Here is a 12,423-nt window from a genome sequence, read left to right as displayed (position 1 = left end):
ATAGCACTCTTTGATTATTGTACTTTGCTAAGGGGTAGTACCACAACCACCGATAGATGTCTATCGGTGGTTGTGGTACGCAGATGAGAAGTTATTACGCTTCCGAATTCTGCGAATAATCTCAAATCACTCTATGGCTAAATGTAAACATATCCTTTCATCTTTCCTCTCACCTTTTTTTCCCCCGTGAAGTAAATGCCATTTGACGCATGCGTAGAAACTCGGAGGGTTTCCGAATCCTAGAATGAACTGTACTTTAACGAAGTGCTTTCTAAAGTACACTAACATTTTGTCTAAATAGTGGTTCTTACGAGTGGCATCAGGAGCATCTTGCTCTATCCTCGTTCCCCGATTAGTTGCCATTCCAATAATAATTGATTAATTTCAAGAATTATATAGAAATTAGTCGACATTTGCTGTGGTGAAATATCACTGGTTTTACAAAATGTGTTTTGATTCACTCATGTGAAGAAAAACAGATGTATGTGTAACATCCTACAATGCTTTATATTCAACTATTGAATTCACAATTTTTGAATTAATGTTTCACTTTGACGCATTTCAAAGATTGCTACTTTTGTTTCAATTATTTGGAAATATCATAATTTTTTTAGTCAGAGAACTGACTTTTGAGTTTCTATAAAATAATGTATACTCGTTAGCATTATTTTGCTTCTAATAGATATTACTTGATGACCCCGGATTCATCCCTTGTTGAGGAGGCGTTATGGGATAAAGAGTTAGTTCATCTCTTAAAAGCAAAATAGAAGACTGGGATGATACTTTGCGGTGAGTGCCGTTATACTACCTACTATACAAGCACTGATGACGGTTGAAAGAGGTGAAAAATCATATTACATTCCTAGCGTCACTAATCACATTTTATTATGTTTGTATTTGTTTGATTATTTTAAGCTATATTTCAAATGCTTGTATTCTTCCACATTTACCTGGCTTGTTATCAAAAATTGTGCAATTAAAATTCCATATGAATAAATAAATAAAATGAAAAAAAATCATGATCTCTTTAATGGTATCCGATGATCAAGATAATTCTATTTTTTTTAAAAATAGAGTTTAGAATCAGTGGAAGAAATCTGAGATGAGTGAAGTCACGTATCTTTTCTACACTTGGTGGTGGTCTCAATCCATCCACGACACAGCAGAAGACAAACGATTTTCATTTACACAATCCAATCGATTTAAATATCGATTAATCCATCCTGAGTGACATGCAGTTTCCACCGAAAAGACAAGTTCCCTCAGATTCCCGAATCTGAGAGTGCTGTTATTTTGAAGAAGCCCACGTGTGGCACACTCGTAACGCAACCTCCGATACGCTTGTCAAAGAAGATGTCAGCGATAGTCTGTTTCGCTGGGCAAACCCTGCCCGGGCATTGACAGGTTTTTATCTTTCGTTCATCTGGAAGGGAGGTTGTTGACAAGCTGCTTGACTGACGGATAAACTAAACTCGGCGTTCTTCGTTACTTTGGGAAATAAACAAAAGTGGCACTTTTCGTCAAATGGCGCGTTGCCCTGTCTGTTTACGACTTCTGGCTTCTCGGTGATCACAGGGGGTCGTATATCTCCAATGGTGCATCTTTCTTGCACAGCCGTCGCACTAGAGTGAGTGTCAGATGAACCCCGGTGATATGAAGTGAGGGAGGGGGGAACAGACCTCCTCCTCTCTCTCATCAATATAACGCTGAGTTTTATTTGTTTTGTTGTTGCTTGGAAATTCCAGTGCTGGGAAAGATCGAAATCGTATTGCTTCGGTGAAAGAGCATCAGACTCTTTTGATGACTTAGAATCGTGTCCTGAATCTCTTGAAAGCACAAATGTTTTATCAACATTTGAAGAAAGCTAATATAAGACTGAAAAGATGGAGAAAAAAAAATGAAAAGAAAAGGAAGGGATGTGGGATCGGGATAGCTTATGAAGCTAACAATAAAAACCTTCATTTCCCAAACTAATGCCATTTTCAAACGCACTTGTGGTATATTTTTAATTGGTTAATGTTCTTCCATTAATATAACGAAAGTAAATGACTCAGAGGCGAAGTATTGTGATACCTCCTCATCATATGTAATTTAAAAAGATAAATTAAATCATGATATTTTTTCCCTACTCTGCATGAATGCCGTCAAGAACAATGTTCATGGCCAAGATATCCCCTCCCTTGCCAGTTTTGTATATTATTCTCACGATTTATTTGCACATTATTGGCTGTTGACTTTAATCAACAGCGTTTCTTTTGTTAGCTTATTTTTATTAAAAAATTCGAAGCCAGTCTCATTTATATTATTTCTTTATGTTATCAAAACTATTTGAACAAAGTCTATGGTACATAGATGCTAAACTTCTGTACATAATCGCTAAAAATAAAAAATATATAACAAAAAATCAAATAAATCAGGAAATTAATTTAATTGAGATACCTTATTAAAATCTCTCATGCACCTATCTTTCTATAGCAGACGACAAGATTGCGAGTTAGTATATAAAGGGTGACCCAAATTTAACCCAAGATTTGAATTTGCCACCATTTATGCAGTTTCAACCCTACTGGCAGTTGATACCTTAGGGTAAGTAAAAATGAAGCATTACGCGATAGAACAACATATTAATGCAAGATTTGAATTAATAAAAAAAAACTCAGTTTTTTCCCCTTAAATTATTAGATTTTTATTGAATCGTAAAGTACAAAGAATAGGATAATGTATAGAATAACACATAGGGCAAATGGACTGCTCGGCTTTACTGGCACATACGCAATCTTTTGTCGAAATTTTCCATGCCCATTTTGCATAAATACGGCTGAATTTCGTTAATTCAGTGTTGAATTTCCACCTTCAATACACGCGTGCCTGTGGGCTTGTTGACTTAGATCTTTGATTTGAAATAACTCCATTAAACGAAATCCAATGTTAAATCACACACTAGTGGGCTAATTTTCAAATTTTCGATCTGTGCTCGTCAAACTTGTATTATTTTTGAAATATTGTTCAACTATAAAAACACGTTGTTCTATTATGTAAAACTCCGTTTTTACTAAATCTAAACTATCAGTTATCAAATGTGCATTTTTAATAGGATTACCAACACTTTACTGCACGATCATGGTGGCAAATTCAAATTTAATTAATTTGAATTTGCCACCATGCGTTAATTTTGGGACATCATTTACAATTATCAGCATGTTAGCCATAGCATGGTGCCAGCACAAAATTTTTATTTTTTGCTCATGTACCTTAAAATGTGATGTACTGCTTACACATTTCTTAAATTCCGTAGAAAATTATTCCATGTACATGTATTCTGCGAAAGAGGAAAATAAACAAAAAAGATACGATGATATCTTTTTACCTATTGTGAGCAGATGATTTTTATTATGACACTAAAGTTATAAAACAAAAATAATAACTAAATAGTTCAGAATAATTTAAAAAATCCCTTGTATTAAGCTAACTTATTTGAATGATATCTGTTTACTTCAACTTGAACCTTGAATGAGGCATTTTGGTACAATCCTGTTATTTCAAGTAGATTTATTAAGCCAAATGTGATGAACGATTAAAAAAATATGCGCCAAACTTCAGGCGCCATTTATCCTTGCTGACTAATGAGAGTGAAACAAAATAATGATGCGTTCAAGGTTATAATTTACACTCTCCGCGCCGCTAATCATGTTCCTGAAACGTCAAATTCCCGTCCTGAAATGTCAACGTCATTTTTTTTTAATCCTTTTCAAAGCAATAAGTAGATACACTTCATTAGAAACTAAACGATATGTCACGAATCTGTTGTAAAAAGTGTGAAGTTTGAAATTCAATCAATAAATAAAAAGAGTTGTTTCAAATTATTTATTAATTATTTTTTAATTAATTTTAAGCCACATCTTTATACAGAGTTATCAGACGGTCCATTAAATTTCTATTGTCCATTTATTACCTAAAAAAAAAGAAACTAGGCTTATTGAAATCAAAACTCTTCCGCGCCCCTTATATTTCAGAGCCATATATTCCCCCGCTTTTTACAACCGGTAGGTCCTAACTTATTCAGGGCATGTAACACATAAAATGGAATCCTGGAACGGAGCTTCCCGAGATACAAAGTTGACCAAGTCAAATAACTTGTTCTTAGGGCGCTTCATACGGTGGCAATTAAAGATCCCGTGGAGCTTCATTGCGACCCTAATACGCTTTTGCGAGCGACATTTGTGCGGTAACAGCCCCACTGACCAATAGAAGTACTTGCCGCTTCGATTTTAAGATCCCGAGATTCTCACTCCAGAAGAGCTGGTACAGAGTCGCCTTCAGCGCACACCTTGGCGATAAAGGTGCCCGTTTATCACCAAAGAAAAGTTGCCAATGTCTTACAGTTAGAGGAATTCTACAATTTGAAGGCAAAAATGATATTACAACAAAGAGGAAAGGATGATGGAGTAGGTTCAATCTAATTAGCAGCAAATTAAGTTAACAGTACAGACAAGACTATGGAAGGTTGCATTGCAGAGGGGTGAGGTCAAATGTATTTCTACATATCTTAGAGCAGCAGGAAGATTTTATATGTAAAAAAAGTGTGACTATGTGAAATGAAAATTTTTATTATTCAAACCTAAATTTTATTCAAGGGTATCAATTCATTTTTATATAAATTGGGATAACATTCAGCGTTATTTAACTGGATGTATTAATATGTCTAATGTCTTTCTCATGTGATTGACTGCCTTTAGCTGCAACTGACTCGTTCGCATTAGAGCCGAATCGTAGAATTTTCTCAAAAAGTTTAAAACCTACTCTTCGAAATTTTTTACCTATCAAATGAGTACTTTTGAAAAATAAACATACGAGAAATGTAGGCAAAAGATTAAATTTTATCTATAAAGAATGAATGATGCAATAAAAATGATAAAGAAAATTTCTCCTGTTTTAGCAAGTTAATGACTGATTTTTGATTTCAGACAGATGAGTCCATTCGCTGAGATGGTTAAAGGTACAAAATGCAGAGCAAACTCCAGACAAATAGCAGAATTGCAATAAATACTATTATTACACTGACATCTCATAACATATCAAGATAAATTCATCTGATTTTGCGATCATTACTTCTCACCTGCCTTTTCGTGAGACTATGAGCAAAAAAAATTGTAAGCCACACTCAAATTAAACTTATATTCATTATTATTAAGAGAAATATTCAATTATTATGCAATTGTTGATCTGCTAGTATTTTCAAAGGGGCCGCTCAGAATTTGTTTTCTTAGTTTATATTGGAAAAAGTAATTATAATAATCTTTAGGATTGAAATCAATCTTCATGATGTCATACCCATATGATAAATACAAATCATCTGATTTCTAATTGGTATTTACTTGCGTTTTTTGTACGATGATATGTCCTTTATTCTTCTACAATATTTACTTTCATATGCTTTATGTGAGCATAGACTTTAATGATTATCAAAGTCCTTTTTTAATATAAATATTAATTCTGGAGTGTTGTTTATTAATCCAGTATTTAAATTTACGTTAAAGATGCACATGTAAATACAATGTAGCCTTATGTAAATCCTTTCCAGAAATTGAAGGATATACAACCATTTCTCAGAAATAATATTCCCAGGAGGTATAAATAGACAGTTCGATGCACAATAATGATTAATTAAAACGGAGATATGTGAAGAGAGAATGACCTTGAAATTCTTTGATTAATCTAATCTGAAGATCCATTTTTTTAAAATTATGTTTGTCTGTGAAAGCAATAACCCAAAACTGGAAAAGTTAGTAGCGTTAAATTTAAAATTTTATTTGATTATTTTTACATCAAAATTGTAGATTTCTATCCAATTATGAACAAAATATCCTTATAAAAACTGTAACTGTCTGTCTATCTACACATCTGTGTTTATATGAACACGATAACTCCTAAAAGCAAGGTAAACCTAAACCAAATTTGGCACGTGGTCTTGCCCCCGAGAATATGGCCAAATTTGGAATATATCGATCAGCTGGAAGATTTCTAAAATACATTCTTGGATTTCTTAGCTGCATTTGAGGAAATTGCATACCCGAAGACCGAACCGCGACGTTAGGGTCCGTATCCGAGTAACATAACCACTAGACAAAAGTGATCACCCGAGTCCGGAGGCTGTTAACTGGCTTATGAAGGCACCACACATTATGAAGCATAAAATGCTTAATATTACGCATTGGAAGTACATGATAAAATCTTGGGGGACTCATCCTGCTTTCTGTAGTATCTTACTGCCCATGAATTTAAGAATTTTGAATAATCGGGCATTATGATGAAGATTAATGTATGTGCATGAAAACTACAAAGCACTTTGACTTTGAAAAGAAAAAAAGGAGGAAAAAGAAGGGGGGGGGACCCTCCACCATGTATAAACCATATTTACAAATATAGGAAGAAAATTGTTATGAATAATAAGAAAAAAGAAGGAGGGGGACCCTCCACCATGTATAAACCATATTTACAAATATAGAAAAAAATTATTATGAAAAACACGGATTTTACAGTGTATAATTCACAATAATTCCAATTACGGATTTTATTAAAATATTTATCAAATTGATTTGGATTTATGCAAAGTAGTATGCTTTTTATCTGAAAGCAAAACTATTTGGGAAAGAAATTTATCACCACGATTTGAGAGAAAAGGGACATTTTATGGTTTCACAAGAAAAATGTATTTTATAGTGCTGTGAAGAAATAATATAGAATTAATGAGTGAATTTGGATGTCTTAAAGACCCGTGAAAGGAGATTAAGTCGATTTCGTGATGACTACTACTGCGTGATTCTAGTTTCTCTGTTCTCAAATGAGAGAAGATTACGGAGTTCCTGATATAACCAAGACACGTTTGTTATAACACGAAGAACTTTATTTTTGATTATTACCTAATTATTATTGATTTCCTAATTGATATTAAGTTAGAAAGTGCATTTATATGAGTTTAAAAGAGCTATTTCAGTCTTGAACTAAAAAACATTTCTGCTTATTTTGATATCAATAATCAGATATAAATTTCTGTGTTTTTTTTTTTTTTAAATTTCGTGTCTGAACATCTATTATTTCTATTTTTAATAGGATATGTCCCGCAGACTAAGAATCATTGGAAAAAAATGACGAAATTTTCTATTTTCGAAAGTGAGCTTAACATACCTGTTTATTTTAGTTCGGATATAATTTTCTAATAAGCTGAAGCATAACAAAATTAGTAGCAAGGCTTCGCAAAAACAAAAACAAAAAAAACAACGCTATAATGAGTGAGTGGGAAAAACTCTAGAAATTGTAATTTAATATACAGTGGTCGGTATGGCATAAAAATTATACATATGACCAAGCTACATTGTACTGTATGCTTCTGTTAAATTCAAAAATCTGAAATTCTTGTCGATTTATAAGTTATCGAAAGATAGGTTTATTAGAAAATTTACTCAATTTTAGTTTAACAAATTGAATTAAATCTGAAACAGATTTTAGAAACAAATTTTGGAACTAACTGATTCTTTTTGAATCTGGATCATTTGACAAGTGCGATCAGTCCTGAGCAGGAATACTATATCAGATGCTTGCATTTTCCCAATAGAAGGACGCTTAACTTTACACTTCAGATATAGCGTGTGCTAGGTTCATCATATACGACGATTTTTCCGTGGAATCAAGTTTCGAACCTACCGGTCTCGATGCTCAACTTCTGTCGTTTTATGCAGAGGAAAGAGATTAAATTATGCCCTGTGATAATTAACATAAAAGGTATTAGATTTTAATAAGAAAATCTTTCTACCAAATCAGCTCGGGCGCAGACACACAAAAAAGAAATATTTTATTGCTCAAATCAGTTTCATTTTATGATTTATTTTATTTTTTTTTGTTTTTGTTTTTTTTGGCAAAGATGTGTTTGTTTTACTTTCCTCATACGAATGTCGCATATTTGTTTATGAATAATGGAAATAAAAAATAAAAAAACTTTTTGATGTTCATGTATCATAATACTCATTTTATGTTCTATTAAGAAACCTTATACTTTCTTAAAATAAAGTTGGTATAGCAAATTTTATTTGGCATTGTCTTCAAAATCATTTGATTATGTGCCGAAGTTTCTGATGTTTAAAATGGGCGTTAATTTTACTAAAATAAAATTAAACTTTATGCAAGGATCTATTACCTAAATTATCACTTGCAGATAAATAAAAATTGCAATTTAAACGAAATCTGAAAATATATATTAAATTTTCTGTTTTTAACCATATTATAAATACAAAATCTGCATTCTGATACGAAAATGAGTCGCTATCAATCATCATTAAAAAGATAATTATTGTAAGAAACGAATATGTGACGATACAATAAATACTAATATAAAAAAATGGAGAAAACTCAAAATATTTTTTTAGATGGAAATTCTGAAAAATTCATTTTCGGATTAAAGTTTTAAAAAAAATCTATCTATTCTTTTTTTTCTTTTTTTTTGCCACACATGGGGTCATCTTTCCTCTTATGCACAAGAAATTTAGTGATGACAAATGTGGAAATATTTTAGAAATATTAGAAATATAAATAAAACAATTTTAGAAATAATAATATTTTGTTCATAAAGCAATATGTAGGCTATTTCAGAACAAACCATGCAATTTTGAAACATGTACAGGTCATGAGCCAAACATCCAAGCCGAAGGCTCTTCTCATAACTTAGTACCACTGTGGAAGAGGAGGCATTTTTTCTTTGATGTCAGATGCCCCAGACCCATAAACAATTGGAAACAGGTATCGAACATGAATCCCCTGGTTTCAAAGCCTTAATCATATCACCAGACAACGGGTGGCGTTAAATTAAAATGAGATATTCTTAGCAAACTAATATTTCTTTATTATATAAAAAATTCATATTTATATAGAGGTTAAATTATCTCTGTTGTGCATCGAAAAGAAACAAAATTTGATGCTGAAAAGAAACTTTAGTCTTAAAATAAAATGGTCCATGGATTATGATCACAATGATTTTAACAAAACATCTCAGAGAGATTGTAATATTATGAAAATGGTAAAGTTTATTTCTTTAGACATCTCCAAAAAGAAAATGAATGAATAAAGTTGATTCAGTTTAAAAGTGTAATAAGAAATTCATTTAATTTACTTTAAAATAAGTACATTAGTTACAAAATAAGAACAAATATGCAATAAACTTAAATTTCTCCTAAAAGTTATGATACATTAGCCTTTGAAGTATTTTATCTCTGATAGTAATGTTATTTCAAGGGAAAAAAATCATACTTATTCAGTATAGCAACTTATTTACTTAAAATTAACTTCTTTAAGTATTAACACTCATAAGCATTTCTTTAATTCCAAAATAAAGAAAACGAAACATTGATTAACTATAAATTAATAAGAGGAAATATAATTTAAATTATCTGTAAATTCTACTTAAATAGTTAAAATGTATAATTTTCTATTTGAAAATTTTGTGTGCAATCTGAATAAATGGTCTTTTTTTTTTTTTTCGTTTTTTTTTTTTTTTTTTTTTTTTTTTTTTTTGTGATTATAACTGAAGAGTTAAAACACTATGACAAAAAATCTTTTACTTTACCCAAACTTAAAAGCAATGTCTGGGATGTTTATTTATCTGAAATGCGCCATCTTTTTTAACAAAAAGCCAGCTATGTTAATTCTTTCTATGATCATCTGATTCAATGTATAAAATATTAATTGGCGGATCATTGGCGGGGAACTTTGGCGACAGTAACCCTTCGAACCGCCCGGATTTTATTGGCCGTGAATCAGGATGTATGGCAGCTAGGGGCTAAGTGGGCACTGTGATTTGTGTGACTTTTATATCTAAACTTTCGCCGATCTTAAAACATTTCTTACAAATTGCGCAAGTTACGAGCAATTTATTTGACTTGTGCATTACAGGAGACGCGGCATTAAAGCCCAAATTACCCCTTTATCACCGTAGACCCCTCTCTTGCTCAGTTTTTTTTATAACCAAACCAAAATAGAAAGAGAAAAAAACATCCACCATGCTTTCTGCTTAATAAAAAATAATAAATTAAGCCAACGTCTATGCGGCGAGCTGGGTCTAAATTGAATCATCGTATATATAATACCACGGCTTAATAAATTTAGAATTTTTTTTTTCTTGTTGGTTTTTTTCAATGTTCTCCTCTTTCATTTTGCCACGGCTGGGGACTTGATTTAGACGTTGGTAATGAAACATTTTCGAACATAAGAACTGCTAAATGTATGCTTTTTCGCTCGAAAGAATAAGAATTATGTTTAATATTGTAAGTGGAAGTAACGTTTTCATTTGGGAATGTAACTCATTTTTTCTGTTTTACAACTTATAGTGGGGGGATACTACTTCGGATTCGACTTGATTTATGCATTCCCCTGTGAGGGGGGGGGAGACTGGTAATATTATACTCTTCCTAACTTACAACAGCTTTATTTTCTATTCTCAAATTGATTAGAAAATGTTCTCTTCCGTTACTGTTTCAGTATTGTTTATAATTTTAAGGTATAAGTTGTTTGTTATGAAAGTGAGACATGGCGATATGTTCAAAGACATTAAATGGCAATGTTGGCTTGAAATATTTATTATTCAATGTGAGTTGTTATTTAACGGTTTGCAATTTAGAAGTAGAACAAGAGAGACCAATGCACCGTTGATAAAAAAATTTTTTTTTTTTAAGTCAAGAGATGAATTTTAACACACATATTTATCCTCTATTTCATGTTTGCATAATAGAATTCTTAAAATTAAATAAGCAAATTATATTACACCTCGAGGGATCTTAACAGTATATTTTACAAAAGCATCTCTAGCACAAAGTAGCACATATTTATGGGATATATTTTCAAGTATCCAAATTAGCTTGAAATAATTTTATGATATAAGAACCTGTATGGATATGAAAATCTATTATTGTGAATCTGAGCACTCAGATATTCATCCATTGTTCTGTGGAATTGTAGATTTTATTACATTAAATTGTTTCGAATAGTAATCTATTGTAAGACATCGAATATCTTGGGAAAAACTAATACTCAAAACAAAGATGTGTAAAAACATCTTCAGAACAATTAAATGATAAAGAATATATATTTTTCCGAAGTACGGAAGATCATTTGAAGAAATATACCATCTAAATCACCTATTATGATTAGTACCTACAAATGCCAGTTGTGGAAACTTTGTTGCTTCGGAGATTACCAACAACCTTTTAGTTAAAGTATCAAAGGAATTTATTTATTCAGTTGTAAATTAAACTGCAGTGCTGGGAATTTTAAATTGCTATTTATAACTTTGAAGTTAACAATGCAGAAGATATTGGTAGATTTTTAGGCTTTTTTTTCCCTAAGCTCTTCTTATATTTAATCCTTTGTGGAACTGTTATTTATTATTAAACGCGATGTTTAAATAAAATGAGAAAGTAATTCGTCAATATTTTAATATTTATAATAATTTATTTTCATAATTTCTGTACGAAAACAAAGATTGTAGTAGAGGCGTATGATTTTATTGATTGTTGATGGAGGAACAGTATTAACAGTAATAAAGGAGCAGTATTAAATACTCGTTTACATAGTATCGCATATTAAGAAGATATAGATTTAAAATTGCATATATCTATGGAATTTATTTTAAAGCTTATTAATGATAGAATTTATTTTCTTATAAAATAATAGGTAATCCATAATGAGCTATGTTTGTAACGATATTTGTTTATTTTTAATGATCATAAATTATAAATAACTTTGAAATATATTAAATTTAAAATAATTAAGTTCTCTCCTATAATAAAAGTGTTCCGTATATTTTTTAACGTGCTAATATTACATGCATACAATATAAATATATACAGGGTGGTTATAATTATACTTCCCCTATAAACAGCATCCTACAACGCAAACAGGTAAACGAATTGTAAAGAAAATTTGGCATACAGACTATGCACGAGATGCGCTCACGGAATTTCCAAATATATAAATAAATAAATAAAAGTTAAAAAATGTTCACCAAAGGGCGTTTTTCCCCTTAAAAATATTCAATTTAACACAATAAACGACCAAAACGGAATACAGCAACAATATTCACATTTATTGACTAGTTTCTGTTAACTTGGTGATCGAACCACGTTTAGTAAAAGCAAGGAAAAAATAACAGTACTCTGTTTGACAAAAAAAAAAAAAAAAAAAAATCATTTTGCAGAAACAACAACAGATTAGGACGAAATTGCAATAGAGGAACAGTTGATAGTCGTGTCCTGGACGATTTAGGGAAATGACTACCCTCATTGTTGTGATGCTTCGTACATGAAGCGTTATTCAGTTTCCAGTTTTCCCGTTTTTCCTTTTATTATTCATAATTCTTGTGTTTCTGTATTGCGTTTTAGT

The sequence above is a fragment of the Argiope bruennichi genome, chromosome 8 (assembly GCF_947563725.1).
Source record: "Argiope bruennichi chromosome 8, qqArgBrue1.1, whole genome shotgun sequence".
Taxonomy (NCBI): Eukaryota; Metazoa; Arthropoda; class Arachnida; order Araneae; family Araneidae; genus Argiope; species Argiope bruennichi.
Note: the sequence above shows the minus strand (reverse complement) of the source record.